A 19,622-nucleotide genomic window follows, 5' to 3' on the forward strand; every position below is an offset into this window, starting at 1 on the left:
AATGCTTGTCTAGCGTTGGCTGTAACGCATATTTTGAAAATCTGAGATGACAGTGTTGTTAACAAAAGGCTAAGCTTGTATTTGAATATATTTTATTCATTTTAATTGTGATTTTCATTAATAGGAAAAATTTCTAGTGGTATTTATGTCCGCTGCTTATACTAATGCGTTTGAGGCTATGATTCCGCTCCCGGATACGGGATTGCTAGTCGCAAAAGGTTAACCTGTTAATAATCTATCAAATTGATCACGGGGCGATGTGTATTCAATAGCTCCACGTCTTGAACTCATGGTCGAAAATTTCTCCTCCAAAACATCCTGTCGGAGACCGGAAGGAATGGGCTCTCTCTTACTCGTTTGACCAAGAAACAAAGCCCAGGCAATTGACAAGACTGGCGACATCGTGTGGAAGCTGTAGGACTTGCAATCTCAGCTCTATATAATTTGGTTTCACATAAACAATACATGCAAGTGGCGCATTGATACTTTTTCCAGTTTTCAGTGATCAGTTTTTCTTGCGCTTTTCGATGAAACACAGGCTATGTTATAGTCACAGCCGTGATTTAACCAGTTTTCTATGCACACATACTAATCATATGCATATACTATATTCCTGGCATGAGTAGCAGGACGCTGAAATGTTGCGCGATTTTTAACAGAATGTTCGAAAAAGTAGGGGGTAGGCTTAACAGGTTTTAACGTTTACTAATACCTAAAGTTGGATTACAAAAGTATTTCGAAGTGTTTTGTGAAAGTTTATCGTCAACTTTTTTTATTTAAAAAAATGACGTTGCGTTTTAAAACGCTGTTTTTTCCTGGATCACACTTTTCATAGATCGATATTTAGGGTATATATGGACCGATTTAATCGGAAAAAAAAGACCCAATAGTGATGTTTATGGGACATATAGGAGTGCCAACAAAGAATCTCGTCAAAGGTAATGAATGTTTTATATTTTATTTATGCGTTTTGTGTAGCGCCGGCTACGCTAATTCCTTTGTTTACGTCCCTTCTGGTATTTCGGCGTGTTGCCTGCTATCAGATAATAGCTACTCATGCTTTCGCCGAAAAGCATTTTACAAATCTGACTCGTTGGCTAGATTCACAACCAGTGTAGCTTGAATTGAGTACCCTATATGTGAATTTTAATGAATGTTTGAGTTTTAACGGGTGCTATTAGCATTTGGTGTAGCGCATTTGCATTTATTGTTGGCAAGGTGGGACGCAAGCGCGTCGGGTTGCCTAGAGAGGTTAAGCAAAATTCCCAGGCTTAACTTCCCATGGAAAAATTCTGGAAATTTACGGGAAAGTTTCCGAATCTTTGGATCCCTAACCTCTACGCAGTGCATCATTTTTTCACACTACTTTCCTGCTGTTGTGATAGGAAGAGAAATTTCAGAACACTGTAAATACTACAACATCACCACTTTGGAATCGAGGTGGTGTTAATTTTCAACATCAAACTACTCGGCTTACTCGCTTCAAGCATGAAAGGTAGGCTGGTAGACTCATCCGCCATACCTTACAAGCGCCAGTACATATGTTTGAGTTCACGTCATGACCCCCTTTGTTGCTAAATCGAATGAAATGCCTTAGTCTTGGTAATTGTGGTGGCCTCTGAGGGTTCAAAATGCTTTATGGCTAATGCCTCCATTTTGTGCGGTGGCACAAATGTCACCCATTATTACTAATGAATTGGCCACCAAGGGGTTTCCCCTCTCCCTGTTGCTCTACTTAATTAGGGGTTTAAAATCTCATTCAATTATTTATAACCAACAGTGCAGAGTTCCACTTTTACTCCTCGGTTAAGAGATTAATAAGATATGCTTTGTTTGCAGTTGTATAATTATAGCTAATATCTGCATAAATTAATCTACTGAGGAAGATGGAAGCAGATTTGACAGCCTGGCTGGAAACTGAAGCTGAAGCACTGAAGCAGAGAGAGATGGCTGGCAGGTTTGGAGCTCATGGGTTTTTACTGCAAACTGCTCAATTTGTCAGAGGAGATCATTTCTCTCGCTCTACAGTATGTTTGTAGAGTTACTTAAATGAAGTGTTTAGAATTTCAATGTGAGAAGAGTGATACATGCAGGGAGAGGATAGTGAGTAAAAGCCTAACAAGTTGTTTACTGAATCAGACGAGATGTGTATCCTTCGAGAACTCAGCAATTCGTCCTTCAAAATAATATTAACACCTTTAGACGGTTCAAAAATACCCCATTGGAAAGTAAAGGAGCAACATCTGCACACTATACTTGACAGTATAATGTCAAAACAGAATGTTGAGGCCATGGGTCTTCATTCAAAACCACCAGTTTCATTTTGCGATCCCAAAGAGTTTCATATCAGTTTTTCTCTGAAAGATGCTATGTATAGCTTCAATATTAGCTATGCATAAAACATAGCTAATATTGAAGCGATAGCCTGTTGCAATATTAAAACATTTATATGTTGCTCCCCGTCCACCTGTCTATCCTCTTTGTCTTACAGAGTGAGTGGCCGTGATACATCTCTGTTGGAATTGTATTTCCAATGAGCGTATAGGCAACAGGAGGAAGTCCAAAGACAAGAAACCAATAGACTGGCACACACACACACACAGAACTACCAACACACAGGCCTTAGTGACAAAGCAAGACGGTACCATTTCATTCGGTGAGCACTGAAACGTGACGGTGCGGATTTCTCAGTCTGAAACAGAAGAATATGACAATCTGGGATTGGGCAGCACACACACTGCAAATTTCACACTGACTTTCCTTTTCAAGTATTAAAAACAGAAGGCGGAGGGATCACGTGACCCTTGAACGAGATGGCTGCATGAACTAAGAGCTCCGCCCAAGTAGTTTCCAATTCCTAATCTTACCTCCACTTCAAGTTTAAACTCCTTTAGCTTTAGTCAAAGTCATGGCGGCTACAAAAGGCGACATTACAGATAACATTTTTACCCAGACTCGAGCATTAGTGACTGAAAAAGCCTCCAAGAAGCAGCTAGCTTCAGAAAAAGCTAGAGCCATTAGCCAAGAGCAAGAGGACCCCCCCGAGGCCCAACAAATGCCAATCCCACACTGTCGAAGACATCCTTTCTGAGTTGAGATCCCAACGTACATTACTCAACATTAAATTAGATTCCATTAACTCTCAGCTCAGTGGGCAAGGTGGCAAGGTGACAATCCTGGAAAATGCTTTGCCTGACATCAACAACAAGATGGTTGAGGCAGAGGAGCGAATCCTATCCATGGAAAACTTATTGACAGACGCCATGGAAACAATAGCATATGCTAAAAAGAAAATAGATCCAACGGGATATGTCGAGTTGTTAGGGAACTCGGCTGGGGTGTTCAGAGTTTATTATTTTATGTACACCATTTATTTTCCTTTTATGTGAACGCATCTTTACCTATTATCCACCTTTACCCAGAGATGACTTGCACTAAAGATCGATTACTGTTCGATGACTAGCACCTTAAATCTAGGTCATGCAATAAAACGGAAAAAGATACTATGTGCTCTAAAAAAGGAAAAAGCAGACATCGCGCTATTACAAGAGACACACCTCTGATGCCGAACATGCCAAACTCCGCAGAGCTTGGGTGGGACAGGTGTATTTCTCATCTTTCAAATAAAACAGTAGAGGTACAGCCATACTTATCCATAAGAATGTTCCATTCATAATTGACAAAAACATATCTGATCCGGAGGGGACATTTATTTTGACAACTGGGTCACTATATGGACAACCAATTATTATCTTAAACATATCTAACACAGATACTCCTGCTTTCATGCCAAAAATGATAACCCTGTTCAATGAGCATTGTGTTTCCTTTGGCGTGGTGGCCGGAGATTTTAATTGTACCCTTAACCAAACCCTAGACAAATCATCAAGTCCCCACCACAAATCCTAGATCTGCAAAGATGTTGAACTCTTACTAAAGAGATGGGACTGATAGATATCTGGAGAGAGACTAATAGCGCATCTATAGACTATACAATCTACTCTAATGTCCATAACACCTACTCCAGTATAGATTACATTTTTATCCCAAAGAGTTTCATAAATTCAGCCACGTGTACAATCGGAACCAAAGCACTTTCAGATCACGCCTTTGTCCATCTCCTCTTTGAACTCTGCAAAAACATCCCGAGGTCAAAGAGCTGGAAATTCAACACCCCCATGTTATCAAATGAAGCTTTCCATACATTGGTAACTACATGGATAGACAACTACACACAAGACAACAAATATTTTTCCTATTTCTCCGGCCACAATGTGGGACGCTGCTAAAGCCACACTAAGAGGCCATCTAATTGCATATGCTTCCTCTAAGAAAAAAGCAATGGAAGCACACAGGCTAGATCTTGAGAGGGAGCTAGAATGCTGTGAAAAAGTACATAAACAATCCCTAGACAGCACCTCCTGGAGTCGTCTTAAAGCAGCCAAAGACAAACTGAATTTGGACTACACTCGGGAGATAAAAAAATATGAAACAGAAATACCATGAGTATAGCAATAGGTTGAGTAGATTGCTTGCTTAACAATTTAAAAAGGAGCAGTCAGAGTGTACAATCATGGCTATCCGAACAGCAGAGGACAAGGTCACATATGACCCAAAAAATATAAATTTAACTTTTCATGATTTTTACTGCAAACTATATACCTCTGAGAGAAAACAGAGGCAGAACTCCACTCCTTCCTAGAGGGAATCTCGCTACCTAAACTATCAGATACCGACCAAGAAGATCTCAACTCCCCCTTCACGCAATTACCTCCATGCCACCTAACAAGTCCCCAGGCCCAGATGGATTCTCCAAAACTCAATGCACACAGTTCACATTACAGTGTTGCTCAAAAAAGACAAGGACCCTCTATCCTGCCTGTCCTTCCTGCCCATAAGCTTGTTGGATCTCGACTACAAAATAATTACCAAGTTGCTCGCCAAAAGACTAAACACTCTTCTTCCCAAAAGAATAAAAGCAGACCAAACTGGATTTATTAGAGACAGATACTCTTCTGATAACATTCGCTGTCTTTTTGATATAATTGATCAAGTAAACGCACAGAAGACCCCTATCCTGCTTCACTGGATGCTGAGAAGGCGTTCGACAGGATGGAGTGGAGCTTTCTGTTTTCAGTCTTAGAAAAGTTCAATATGGGCCCAAACTTTATTAAATGGATCAAATCACTATACTCTCATCCAAATGACATGGTGACTATTAACGGACTGAATTATGACAGATTCCCTTTGGGATGTTGGCACAAGACAAGGGTGATCGCTGTCCCCCCTGCTCTACTTGTTGGGGACGGAGCCTCTGGCAGAGCTGATAAGGAGCAATCCAAGTATTACGGGTGTTTCTGCAGGTGGCCTGCAGCACAAGATTTCGCTTTACGCGGGTGATGTCTTGCTCTACATATCCAACCCTGTGAAATCCCTCCCATTTTAGACAATTGCTCAGTATGGCGAGATTTCAGGTTATAAGATATATTTCAACAAATTCACTGTCTGCCCTCAATCTTACACTCACCAGCTATATGAAGACACTCTGTCCATTCCAATGGAAGACACAGGGGTTTCAATACCTTGGGATCTTCATAACATCAGATCAGTTTTCCTTGAAAAGGCTAGTCAATCTTCCACTCCTGGATCGAATGAAGAACGATCTCCAAACCTGGATCTCCCTCCCAATTAGCTTAGTAGGAAGAATTCCGGTCATCCGTATGAACATCCTCCCGAGACTGAACTATTTATTTCAGATGCTCCCATGCCATCTCCCAGTTGCCTTTTTCAAAACAACTAACCAAAGCATCACAAAATCTACATGGGGCAATAAAAAAACCTAGGATCAAGTTCTCCACTCTATCGAAACCTGAATCTAAAGGTGGTCTTTCCCTCCCCCCCTTCAATTGGTCTGCCCAAATCCGCAACATGCTAACATGGATCACAAACAGACAAGAGTTAACATGGATTCAGATAGAAGCCCAAACCTGTGGTTCATTGCCACTCAGCTCAATTATATTAACTAATAACTTTAGTGAAAGAAATACTGTAAGAAAGACTAAGAAATACCTGGGCATTTCCTCCCAAATATGTTCCCACTCGCCCATAGTAGGCAACCCAGACTTGCCAAAAGTCCTGAAGGATGCCAACTTTAATCTTTGGCATACTCTATGAATCTGGAACTTTTCAGACCTATTTCATCAGAAAACCACTACACTGAAATCCTTTCAAGAGCGCTGCAGTAAATTCAATGTGCCAAGATCCCATTTTTTTTCAAAAACATCTTCAAATTAGACATGTCATTTCCTCATTTACTTCCAAGAGGAGGTTTAGAACTCAGTTGAATGAAGTTGAAACCCTTCTCGTCCCAGCACAATCCATTAAAGGCCAAATATCTTATATCTAGACTCCTTTCTGAGAAAAGAGGCTCCTCCTTTACTCCTCTGAAAATAATCTGGGAAAAGGACCTTGGTCTATCAGTGATGAGTTATGGGTGGAGGTTTGCGACAGGGTATACTGCTACTCTAAAAATGAAAGAATCTAATTACGAATTTTGGTGCAAATTTTATTACACTTCTTTGAGACTCCATAGAATGAAAACAGACATCTCTCCTAACTGTAAAAAATGTACCTCTGAAAGTGGAACCTATATGTATATGTATTTTGGAACTGTAGAGAGATCTATACATACTGCTGCACAGAAAATACTAGAGGTACAGTTTGATATGACCCCATGTATCTATCTTCTTAATTCCCAGCAGGACTTTGTTTTTGATCCTGACAGAAAATTTGCTCATGAATATTACATAATTTGCTAAGAAATGTATTCTTCTATTGTGGGCCTTCCCCTACATTTAAAATGTGGATTGACCAGATTGTTGACTTTCTCCCTCTTGAAAAGCTCACTTATGACCTCCGCAAGTGAGAGCCCAAGTTTGATAGACTCTGGTCTCCACTACTCAACTATATTTCAAATTGGACAGAGTGAATGGGGTGATTAGGGAAATGAGCAGATACATGTTGTGTAAGGTGCTGTAAAATCTAAAAATGAATGATTTGCTTGTCGTCTCAGATAAGGCTGGAAATAGCTAATAAGAACCTTGATAGTGCTGCTGCAAGTTTTATATTTTTTCATAATTATTTATTATTATTATTTTTTAAGTCGGCCACATCTGTGAATGTGGAATGTGTTTTGTTGGTTGATTGAAAAACAAGAACTTTCAACTTTAAATTAAAAAAAAAAAAAAATTTAAAGCAGGAGTGGACAGAGTTCCCTTGTCCTGCAACCCAGTCCACCTGACCGTGCTGCTGCTCCAGTTACAACTGTTCTGCCTTATTATTATTCGACCATGCTGGTCATTTATGAACATTTGAACATCTTGGCCATGTTCTGTTATAATCTCCACCCGGCACAGCCAGAAGAGGACTGGCCACCCAACATAGCCTGGTTCCTCTAGGTTTCTTCCTAGGTTTTGGCCTTTCTAGGGAGTTTTTCCTAGCCACCGTGCTTCTACACCTGCATTGCTTGCTGTTTGTGGTTTTAGGCTGGGTTTCTGTACAGCACTTTGAGATATCAGCTGATGTACGAAGGGCTATTTAAATAAATATGATTTGATTTTGATTTGAGTGGACTCCTGCTACCTGATAGTCACCTCTACAATATGACACTCAGTGTGGGTGTATGAGTGAGGGAGACTAACATGGAGAGTGAGAGAAAGAAAGTGAGAGAGGGATAGAGAGAAAGAGAGCAAGTGAGAGGGATAGAGAGAAAGAGAGCAAGTGAGAGAAACAAAAGACAAAAAGGAAGAGTGAGGGAGAAAGGAAGAGAGACCAACAGGGAAATTAAAGGAGAGTCAGAAAAGTGGGAGAGGGAGAAACTATCGAATAGAGGGCCCCCCAGATAGACTATATTTGAATAAACATGTTTTCACTTACAGCTCTCTCAGACTTCAAAGCAAGTACCCTGAGCTTTGCTGTTTTACCGGGCAGACAAACAGTAATCCCATTTTTAACCTCTGGGCAGTAAACAGGCCATGAAGAGGAGAGAAAGAGCAGGAAAGGGAAGAGGGAAATAGAGGCAGAAAGATGACTACCCACTGCTTGCTTTGGGTCTGGGAGATAAGTACACAAGCCCTGCCGGCCAAACTATTCAAAACAACATCATCCAAAGGAAACATCATGATGATGCAGACGTTGAATACAGTTGGAATGTTTTATGATCCCATTACTTTTTCCAGGTTTTGTTACATTAGAACCTTATTCTAAAATGGATTATATTGTTTTTCCCCCCTCAATCTACACAATACTCCATAATGACAAAGCAAAAACAGATCATTTTCTTTGCAAATGTATCAAAAAATATAAAATTAAATATCACATTTCCATAAGTATTCATCCCCTTTACTCACTACTTTGTTGAAGCATCTTTGACAGCGATCACAGCTTTGAGTCTTCTTGGGTATGAAGCTACAAGCTTGGCACACCTGTATTTGGGGAGTTTCTCCCATGCGGATCCTCTCAAGCTCTGTCAGGTTGGATGGGGAGCATTGCTGCACAGCTATTTTCAGGGTTTCTCCAGAGATGTTAGATCGGGTTCAAGTCCGGGCTCTGGGTGGGCTATTCAAGGACATTCAGAGACTTGTCCTGAAGCCACTCCTGAGTTGTCTTGGCTGTGTGCTTAGGGTTGTTGTCGTATTGGAAGATGAACCTTCAGCCCTGTCGGAGGTCCTGAGTGCTCTGGATCAGGTTTTCAAGGATATCTCTGTACTTTCCCTTGATCCTGACTAGTCTCCCAGTTCCCGCCGCTGAAAAACATCCCCACAGTACGATGCTGGTACCACCAAGCTTCACTGTAGGGATGGTGCTAGGTTTCCTCCAGTTGTGACGCTTGGCATTCAGGCCAAAGATAATCTTGTTTTCCATGTTCTGAGTCCATTAGGTGGATTTTGGCAAACTCCAAATGGGCTGTTATGTATCTTTTACTGAGGAGTGGCTTCCTTCTGACCACTCTACCATAAATGCCTGATTGGTGGAGTGCTGCAAAGACTGTTGTCCTTCTGGAAGGTTCTCCAATCTCCACAGAGAAACTCTGGAGCTCTGTCAGAGTGATCATTAGGTTCTTGGTCAGCTCCCTGACCATGGCCCTTCTCCTTCCGATTGAGCTCTAGGAAGAGTCCTGGTGGTTCAAAACTTCTTCGTTTTAAGAAGGATGGAGGCCACTGTGTTATTGGGGACCTTCAATGCTGCATACATTTTTGTTGGTGCCCTTCCCTAGATCTGTGCCTCAACACAATCCTGTCTCGGAGCTCTACGGACAATTCCTTCAACCTCGTGGCTTGGTTTTTGCTCTGACATGCACAGTCAACTGTGGGACCTTATATAGACAGGTGTGTACCTTTCCAATCAATTGAATTTACCATAGGTGGTCTCCAAGTTGTAGAAACATCAAGGATGATCAATGGAAAGGATGCACGTGAGCTCAATTTCGAGTCTCATAGCAAAGGGTCTGAATACTTATGTAAATAAGGTATTTTAAATTAGCAAAACATTCTAGAAACCTCTTTTCGCTTTGTCATTATGGCGTATTGTGTTTACATTGAGTAAAACATATTACTTAATCAATTTTAGAATACGGCTGTAATGTAACAAAATGTGGAAAAATGGAAGGGGTCTGAATACTTTCCGAATGCACTGTATAGGTTTAATACTAAGGCTGGGAATTGCCAGGAATCTCACGATATGATATTATCAGGATACTTAGGTCCCGAAATTATATGTATTGCGATTCTCATGACTCAGCCTCGTACAAATCAAAATCTTGTGATACCAGGATGGTTCGTACGAGGCTATGATTCTATTGTATTAACATTCAATACTTGTATTGCGATTCAATGTTCCAAACATATTGCTCACCAAATGTCTGCTGCAGAGGGATAAGGGAGAGCCATGAGAAAACGAGTTGATCAATCATGGAAATAAAAGTGCTGAAAAACATTTTATTTTTTTAAAGATGAAGGAAAACAGGCTATGAAGGAAAAATACTGGAGTTTTTTAAAACTATACAATATGTAAATGCATCCATTATTTCCCCCATTTAATACTGAGTCTGCTGTCTGATTCGTGCTTCGTAACTAAAGTAGGGGAAGTGAAGAGAGAAAAGTGGTATGTTGGATATCTTTCGATTTAAGGAGGATATCAATGAGTGTTTTAGTTAGGCAGACATTGATAATCAGAAAAACAGGTCATGGTTTGAAAGATGAGCCTGAAGAACCTGCCAGGCACAAACTCAGGTGTTATGTGATTAGTTGCTGCAGGTGTTCATCCTGATTGTTGTGCAGCTTCAAATAGTAGTCCTGAGATGAGTTCAACAACGCTTCTTGCCAAAGTAACTATTTTAGTTGAACGATTTGAATAAACATTCCAACATGTTACAGTGAAACATCAAACAACTATTTTTTGTTAGGATTACTGTGCCTTTTTAGAGACAATTTTCAAAAACTGAAAAACGACTTGGCTATTCCTACTAAATATCTTAGAATGTTACATGGTCACTTGACTATTTTTAGAAGCAGTTTAGACCACTTACGTTTGCCGCACACCATCTTCTGAGACTGTTAGCTAACGTTAGCGAACGGTTGCGGCTAACATTAAACAAATGAAATATGTTAGCTAACGTTAGCGGCTAACATTAAACAAATGAAATATGTTAGCCAACGTTTGCAAACTATTACCCTTGTTGAACGGCACCTCTGTTTTACAGTTCCCATCGGCATCATTTAAAGACAAAAGAACAGGATTCCAGTGTGAGGATTCCCTCAAGAATACACAAGGCCAGATGAGCCAGAGTCCATCAACACTCAGATCACACACAGAGAGGGGGGGGGGGTGCATTGACAGAATCTTCCGCTATGAATCTCCTACAAATCGCTCATTACTGATTGATTTTATGTGCTCTTTTGTCTGTGATCGGCGAAACCTCCAAGACTAAGCTGCTTGAACATATCCTGAAGAAAAATAAACACAACATGCAACAATTTCAAATCTTTACTGAGTTACAGTTCATATAAGGAAATCAGTTAATTAAAATAAATAAATTAAGCCCTAATCTATGGATTTTACGTCACTGGGAATACAGAGGTGCATCTGTTGGTCTTAGATGCATTAAAAAAGGCGTGGATCAGAAAACCAATCAATATCTGGTGTGACCACCATTTGCCTCATGCAGCGTGACACAACACCTTCGCATAGAGTTGATCAGGCTGTTGATTGTGGCCTGTGGAATGTTGTCCCACTCCTCTTCACTGGCTGTGTGAAGTTGCTGGATATTGATTGGTGGGAACTGGAACACAATGTCGTACATGTCGATCCAGAGCATCCAAAACGTTCTCAATGGGTGACATGTCTGGTGAGTATGCAGGTCATGGAAGAACTGGGGCACTTTCAGCTTTCAGGAATTGTGTAAAGATCCTTGTGACATGGCGCTGTGCATTAGCATACTGGAACAAGAGGTGATTTTTTTTTTTTTATACATTGGCAAAAATGTCTAAACCTGTTTTTGCTTTGTCATAATGGGGTATTGTGTGTTTATATTGATAATGATTTTTATTTTAATGCATTTTACAATAAGGCTGTAACGTAACAAAATGTGGAAAAGGGAAAGGGGTCTGAATACGTTCCAAATGCACTGAATGTAGCGGTTAAATATTTTCTCCATTGTGAACCAAATTCTTCCTTTTAAGGTCTCCAGTTACAATCAGAGGCTCTGTCTTGCCAACATCGCTTCAAGGTGACTCATGCCTGTGGCAAACGACTGTGAAATGTGACTGATGGCAAAATCCTAAATTGAGATATGTATCAGTAACTCCAACATTTGCACAAATCTCATTGACATCAGTGCATCATTTCAGTGAAGGAGTGAGTCTTTTATGCATTTCAAAGTTCGGTTTCAGCACTAAAGAGCACGGCTGAAAATGGAATTGACCAAAATTACAGGTTTACAACACAATCAACCTTCTGGTGCCTGTTGATTCTCAAACTCACCATAGAACAATCATTGCGAAACTCCAACCTGCAGGAAACAGGGGAAATTATTTTCAACACCTTGTGATTAGTCCAAAACTATATTTCTCCATGGGGGGCCTGGAACAAACGGACCAATTTGGTCAAGGCAATATACCAACATAAACGGTGTCCCACCTAGTTCCCACTGAGGTCTTTCATCCACTGGGTCGCCTAACAAAAGGGATATGAAGGCAAAAGTAAAGCTAATGACGTGCCTAAGGAGCACTGGCGATGGTAGAGGTTTATACAGAGGGTCTTCACTGCACTTTTCATCTTACTCTAAAGGGAAAATCATGAAAGGGAGTTATTTTTTGGATTGATTGGCAGCCTCTTTTCATCTGTTGCTTTGTTGGAAGGGGAAACGCTGTGCAAGGAGAGAACAGCAGGTACAGAGCGACAGATTTAAAGTGACCGTTCACGCCAAATAAACTGTCTCAAAGCAGTCTAATGTTGAGATGTCCCACACCAATCTGTTGTAGATCCCACTATACTGTATGCCTCAATCCTTAATTAAATGCCAAAGATGGGCACCGACTGAAACGCTGACATGACACGGTGCCCATCTTTCGATCCGGATGACGACGGACATGGATTTCAACACTTGAAGGTCTGAAAAACCTTGGTTTTGGAGTGAACAATATAACCACTATTTCAAAGTGCAAACCGAGACAGCTGTCCATGTTTTGCTTTGAGTGACATTAGCCCGAATTAAGTCAGTGATCAGTTGGATGCATCTGATAGCTCTGCAAAGGCTTGACACGTATGGAGGAACATAACGAAAACATCCAGTGAGAGTTCATGATTTTCAATTTCAATGTCACATGCACAAGTACAGTGAAATGCCTTTCTTGCAAACTCAACCCAACAATGCAATTATCAATAACAAATGTAATACTAGTATAAAAAAATACAAGAAATAAGAAGAAATTACACAGACAGAGTGGGAAAGTGTCAATTCTGTCATCTGTACATAATGCCACTATTGCTGGACTGGGAGACGTGACTGCTATCTTCCCTCTGAGGGGAAGTGAGATGTTACTAACCACAGTATCTATGGACAACTGAGGGTACAAGCAAGGTATTCTCATCCTCCTGACTGACACTCACATACCCGCACACATTTTGCTTCCTCACATACACACCAACACACAGATGCATACACATCGACATAACCATGTACATATACACATACACACATTAAGACCTGCATCCACACATTATCCACAATCCAAGCTAGTCTCCTTTCTGCACTCCCCCTCAGTGAGAGTAAATCCACTTTCATGCCACGTTAGGAGCGTTCACACAAACCCATATCAAAGCAAACAGACGGTTGCAGGAGCTGCCGTGGAGCCACCACGCTCCCACTCTGTCCCAGGAAGCCACCAGAGAAAGAAGCGCTGAATTGACTGCTGCAGGGGACAGAGCAGACTTCCTCTGTTGTGGCAGAGATTCTCTGGATTCATAGACAGCTATGCTAGCTAGCTATATACAGAATGTGTTACCGAGATAGTGTAATTTTTAAAAGGGTGTTGTTTTTACACCTCAAAAAGTAGAGGCAATCAGAGTAAGTAATAATTGAAAAAGGCCCAGTGCAGTCAACGTGATTTTCATGTTTCATATTAATATATATTTCCACACTATGAGGTTGGAATAATATTGTGAAAATGTTGATAATGTCATTTTAGTGTAAAAGCTGTTTGAAAAGATCACATGACATTTCAGCCTGTTTTGGTGGGATGGAGCTTTGGCCTTTCCATTGTGACTTCCCCAGAGTCAGATGAACTTGTGGATACCATTTTTATGTCTGTGTCCAGTATGAACTAGCATTAGCACAATGACTGGAAGTCTTCGGGTAGCAGGGCACTGGCAGGCACTGATGAGGACTGAGGTGAATCAAAATGGATCGATGTGGATCCTAGTCCTCATTTCTCACTTGATGGCCACCTAATTGGCTATGTGTAGTCCTTAGTCTTTCAAAAGGTCAATGGTATTGTCTGCCTGTCTTACTCACACTTTGGTTAAAACAGGCTCATCATGGGCCTGTCAATCAGAGTTGTCATGGAAGACAGTCTTATACAGTCCTATACATGCCTTTGCACAATGATCTGGCGCATTGCAGCTGTGGAGGGATTAAAGCCAAGAGATGACGAAGACACATCTCCCAGGTTTCTCCATGTAAGAGGTGTGAGCAACCTCTATTGGTCACCAGCGCTGTCACACAACTCAGAGTGGGAGAACTGAGGGCTGTCACCTCTAAGCCATACCCTCATGCTGCTTGCCAGGATCCACAGGTTGCTAAGTAACATTGTCCTCTATCAGACAAGTGTGGTGGCTCTGTCAGTGCTTGACACCGTGAGGTGACAGACTGATGAGAAGAAATGAAACGACCCAGGCTGTCAACCAGCAGGAATAGCATGCAACAGGGGATAAATGGAAAATATGAGGTAAATAAATAATTGAAAGGAATGGGTGTAGGAAAATCCCACCAACGCCTTCTGCATACTAAGCAGGGCTAAATGTCATTGTATAGGTAGCAAGCAGACACCAAATGAGTGTGCACGTACACATCCAATGAAAAGACCTAAGTCAATACAAGACAATCAACATCACAACCATAATCATCATTATCCAGAGACTCCCTCATTACAAAGGAGTATCACTCACCTGCATATTTAACACCTAACTTGGCCACGTGGTAGTGCTTAAGGGGCTTAACCCACACACAGAGCATGCTGGTGGTTTGTACCGTCAGGCACCCAGTGGACGGCTAGCAGGCACCAGACACAGAACAAGAGATAAAGTCTGTTAAGCCCACTTCACCTCTCACAGAGCCAGGTGATGAGTGATGTATTAATTCCCTATTTTCCAGGGATAAAGCAGGCGCCCGCACAAAGCACAGGAGATCGTTATCTCCAATTGAGAGCACAAAGCAATATGAATACCCTAGAAATGCTAAGCATTCAAAGCCAGGTGATAATGAATATCTTGGGCCTAGCCAATCGATAGTCCTTTAATCTTGGGTGGGCGGCTAGTTTGAGAGATTGGACTCCATTTTAAAAGTTTGAATTGGCAGAGAAATCTTGATCAGCGTTTTGGCCATGACCATATTGTTCATGAGGTTGATATCTCTTAACGAATGGTCGGGCGGTCAGTCCACTGAAATTGACTCCTTGGTGAAATTCAAAAAGCTGTAATTAAATAACTGGTGTCAAATTGTAATTAAACTAATTAAAATCATGATTAATTAATGGACTAAGACCTGATTGGTAATTTAGAAGAACTGAAAATGTAGCACTAACCAATTAGGTCAGTACTCATGTTTGTTCAGCTTGAGAACACATCGTGTATCGATCTCAAAACAAATCTGATGTATTCCCAAAATAGACGGCAGAACGAATTTGAATAATGTTCTCTGGTAATTCAGTATCAAATGTCTTATCAAATAAATAAATAAATGAAAGAGTGACAACTGAAGGAACTAACACTGACTGATGAAAATATTGCCGGAGGTAAAATTATGGAATGATGCCTTGATTAATATCACTGGAGAATCTCTTCCATTTTGAAATAATTAGCTATACAAATTGTGACAGCCACTATGGCACACATGGTCAGTGTTATGCTACGTAATTGAAGATGTACTCTGTTCTATAGCATATCAATGTGCTCTCTGACATGTTAATGTAAAATATAAAATCCTGTTTTTACGCCAGGCTTCCCCATCTTACTGTGAAACCTGTGTGTGAAATTATTGGGAAGATGCTAATTAGCTAAATATCAGACAGCTGCAATGATGCAGTCCAATTGAATAGCTTACAGGCATAAATTTGTCAAATAAATGCATAAGCCAGTTAATATACAGTACGTGCGGGCAATGTGACACATAGGGATAAGAATTTCATACAGGCATACACAGAAAGACATTTCAGAGTTGACATTGGTGAGCCGTCATTTCATATTCATCAAGTTTATGCATGAATGCAGTGATAAGTAGCTGGATGAAGTGCTGTGATTCCAAATGGCTATGAAACAGTACCCATAACTGAATTCTCTACCAGAAAGTTAGTTGGTCCTCTTTGATGTCACGGAGGTTGATGGATTACTATGTATAAAGCCCTTTTACAAAAAGTCCATCTTTACTGAACTTCAGACAAACGAGTCACCACACCCAGGCTCAGGGATGCCTAACTCCGGAAATTCCTTCAGGCTCTTCTCTCAGTATGACTCCCTGATAAAATAAAAATGTAAAAAATGTAATAAAGGTACTGTTAGATAAGCATCTTCCCCCCACTGTCTCTCTCCAGCTCTCTTTCCACATCCCATTCTTCCTCTCTCACCAGTTACATGCCTTTCTCTTCGACATCCCTTTTTTCTCCATGCTAATTATCTCTCCATCATCACCTGTTCTTCTCCTCTCCTCTAACACTCCTCTCGCTTTCCCCCTCTTTTTCCAGTGCTTCACTTTATTGCCTCTATGCTTCCCATACACCTCATTAATAACAGTTGAAGAACCCCCACTAAGAACGGGTTGAAATGATAAGCAATGGTTCAACTTTTGCACAGCAGCTGAACAAAAAGAAGAGCCAATAAAGAGAAAGAAAGTAATGTTGGTTCACTGGTTGCTGTTCTCAATAAGTGCTATGTTGATCAATCTATTGGTAATTGTCACGTCTGCTCCTCCCCTCCGGCGTACGACATTATGATTCACACCTGGACTCCATTACCTTCATCATTTCCTCCCCTTTATATGTCACTCTCCCATGTTCACTCACCAGTTGGTATTGTTCTTGTGTATCGGCGTACTGCCTTGTTAGTGTTGAGTTCTTGGTTTTGTTGTTTTAATCAAACGTTTCACCTGCACCTGCTTCTGACTCACCGCCCCATCATTACAGTAATACAAACTTTTGACAGACATGGTCGTGGTGTTAAGCCCGAGGTAGAGCAGAAAATGCCCAAGGTAGAGCAGAAAATTCAGTGTGTTCGGAAAGTATTCAGACCCCTCATTCTTCCAAATTGTATTACTTTACAGGCTTATTCTAAAATGTATGAGATTGCTTTGTCATTATGGGGTATTGTGTATAGATGAGGGGAAAACAAAAACAGTTTTGTATACATTTCTGCAAAAAAAAAGTTTCATATCACATCTACATAAGTATTCAGACCCTTTACTCCGAGGGCCTGATTGGTGTCACACTTCTTCTCTATCCCTAGCAAACACAGCTGATTCATCAAACAGCATTCTATACTGAATACCATGATTAGGTGATTATTGGAGTCAGGTGTGTTGGCTGGGGGCAAAACTGTGACACCAATCAGGCCCCTGAGGACTGGAATTGCCCACCCCTGCTTTACTCAGTACTTTCTTGAAGCACCTTTGGCAGCGATTACAGCCTGGAGTCTTCTTGGGTGTGACACTACAAGCTTGCCACACCTGTATTTTTTTTTATTTTTTTCACCTTTATTTAACCAGGTAGGCAAGTTGAGAACAAGTTCTCATTTACAATTGCGACCTGGCCAAGATAAAGATTCCTGTATTTGAGGAGTTTCTCCCATTCTTCTCTGCAGTTCCTCTCATGCTCTGTCAGGATGGATGGGGAGCGTCGCTGCACAACTATTTTTAGATCTCTCCTGAGATGTTCGATCGAATATGAACCTTCGCCCCAATCTGAGGTCCTGAGCACTCTGGAGCAGGTTTTCATCAAGGACTTCTCTGTACTTTGCTCCTGACGAGCCTCCCATGCCCTGCCCCTGAAAAACATCCCTACAGCATGATGCTGCCACCACCATGCTTCACCGTAGGGATGATGCCAGGTTTCCTTCAGATGTGACACTTGGCATTCAGGCCAGAGAGTTCAATCTTGGTTTCATCAGACTAGAAATAAACACATTTTGCCTTGTCATTATGGGGCATTGTGTGTTTTTAGAATAAGGCTGTAACGTAAAACATGTTTAAAACAGGAAGGGGTCTGAATACTTTCCAAATGCACTGTACACGCACTAGCAGGTATGGAGACTACCAGAGGGCAGTAAAGCAATCAATAGACAAAATTAATAGTGTACTGTGGGATGCTAACAGGGCACTGCGGCGTATTGACAAAGCTACTGTATTGATCAGGCCTAATGACTTACCTGACACGCAGTGATCACATTAGAAAGGATTATATGTGCCTGGGTCTGTTCTAGTGGTGCTGCTGCTGACTCCCAACTACACAATGCCCCTACATATTCATGGGAACAACAACGACTACATGAACATGATCAAGCACACACGCCATGTACTTGGAGTGACAAGGGCAAATATTTTGGAACCTTTTGAGAGTCTGTTTTAGTGGATTTGCATAGTCCTGAGCATCATGGGTAAATGTGTAAGCACAGTAATAAGTCAGAATTCCACCTCCTCCAATTGGACATATGGCCTGTGGCCTTCCTCACTCTAGCAGATGCCTTCTAAGGATGCATTGGAAAATTGAGAATTCAAAAAGTTGATGCGCTACTTACACTTCAAGACGATGTCCACTGAATAGTAATAACAAGTCGTCTTTGATCATGTCTTGCCCTGACACTCTTCACATAGTGAGCCATGCAAAGACAGGCATAGACTTCAATGGGTTCCTCTCCCATCTACTGCAATTAAAGAGGTTGAGAAGCCCGCTCAACTGATAAGATCGCCATCTCATAACGTATGATAGTCACAACGCTCTTCAAAAGGAAGAGAAGGAGAGACTGAGACAAGGAAAGAGATTGATGAGGCAATGCAGAGCCCAACCCTATCCTCCGGGCCCACAGTGACAGCGTATGGTGGTGTCAATCAGTAAATGTAGCCTTCTCTTCCTCTGAAGCGAGTTGTGCCTATCATATGTTATGAGATGAAAATCTTATCAGTCAAGCAGGCTTCTCAGCCTCTTTAATTGCAGCAGATGAGAAAGACAGGGAAAGAGGGATAAGGAGAGGAAGGGGCAAAAATGGAGACCACAAACGAGGGCCAGGCAGGGAGAAAGCGAGAGGGAAAAAGTCAAATATATCAACGAGATGGACTGATTGCAAACAAGAGGGAAAGAAAGAGGGAAGAACGGACCAAAAATTAAATGTGGGTGCTAAGTGGGATGGAAAGAAAGTGAAAGACTAAACAAAAGTGTGCCGCAATGAGGAAAGTGATAGACGTATTGAGAAAGAGGGAGTGGAGGTGTTTGACAGCGCCCTCTTCAGAATCCGACCCACGCATAAGCTGTTCGCATCGGTTGATCTATTTCAAATATTTTTCACCAGACACTCGCAATAACGTTAATTACAAAATGGCCCGTAAGAGTGAAATGACCCTATCCATCTCCAGACAGACTGGAGGAGGGAGGGTAACCACATAACGGAGATTAAGTGGGCCTGAAAAAGCCTTGTTTATCGAGATTATACCACTGGCACCTGTAGTTCTCTCTGCCAAGTTGGAGGCGCCAGTCAGGCGAAATTGAAGAGCACAAGAGGTAAGGCCCTTCTTCTAAAGAACAGATTCCAGACAGTCCAGCTGAAATAAACAACTGCTTGGCAGACAAGTGTGGCACTGGAGAACT

General features: G+C 41.3%; 1 protein-coding gene across 3 annotated transcripts in view; it reads right to left on the reverse strand.

Moving 5' to 3' along the window:
* Positions 1-19,622, reverse strand: part of cadps2 (Ca++-dependent secretion activator 2) — a 281,294-nt gene that overhangs the window by 202,722 nt on the left and 58,950 nt on the right. The window lies entirely within an intron of this gene.

The sequence above is a fragment of the Oncorhynchus masou genome, chromosome 15 (assembly GCF_036934945.1).
Source record: "Oncorhynchus masou masou isolate Uvic2021 chromosome 15, UVic_Omas_1.1, whole genome shotgun sequence".
Lineage (NCBI taxonomy): Eukaryota > Metazoa > Chordata > Actinopteri > Salmoniformes > Salmonidae > Oncorhynchus > Oncorhynchus masou.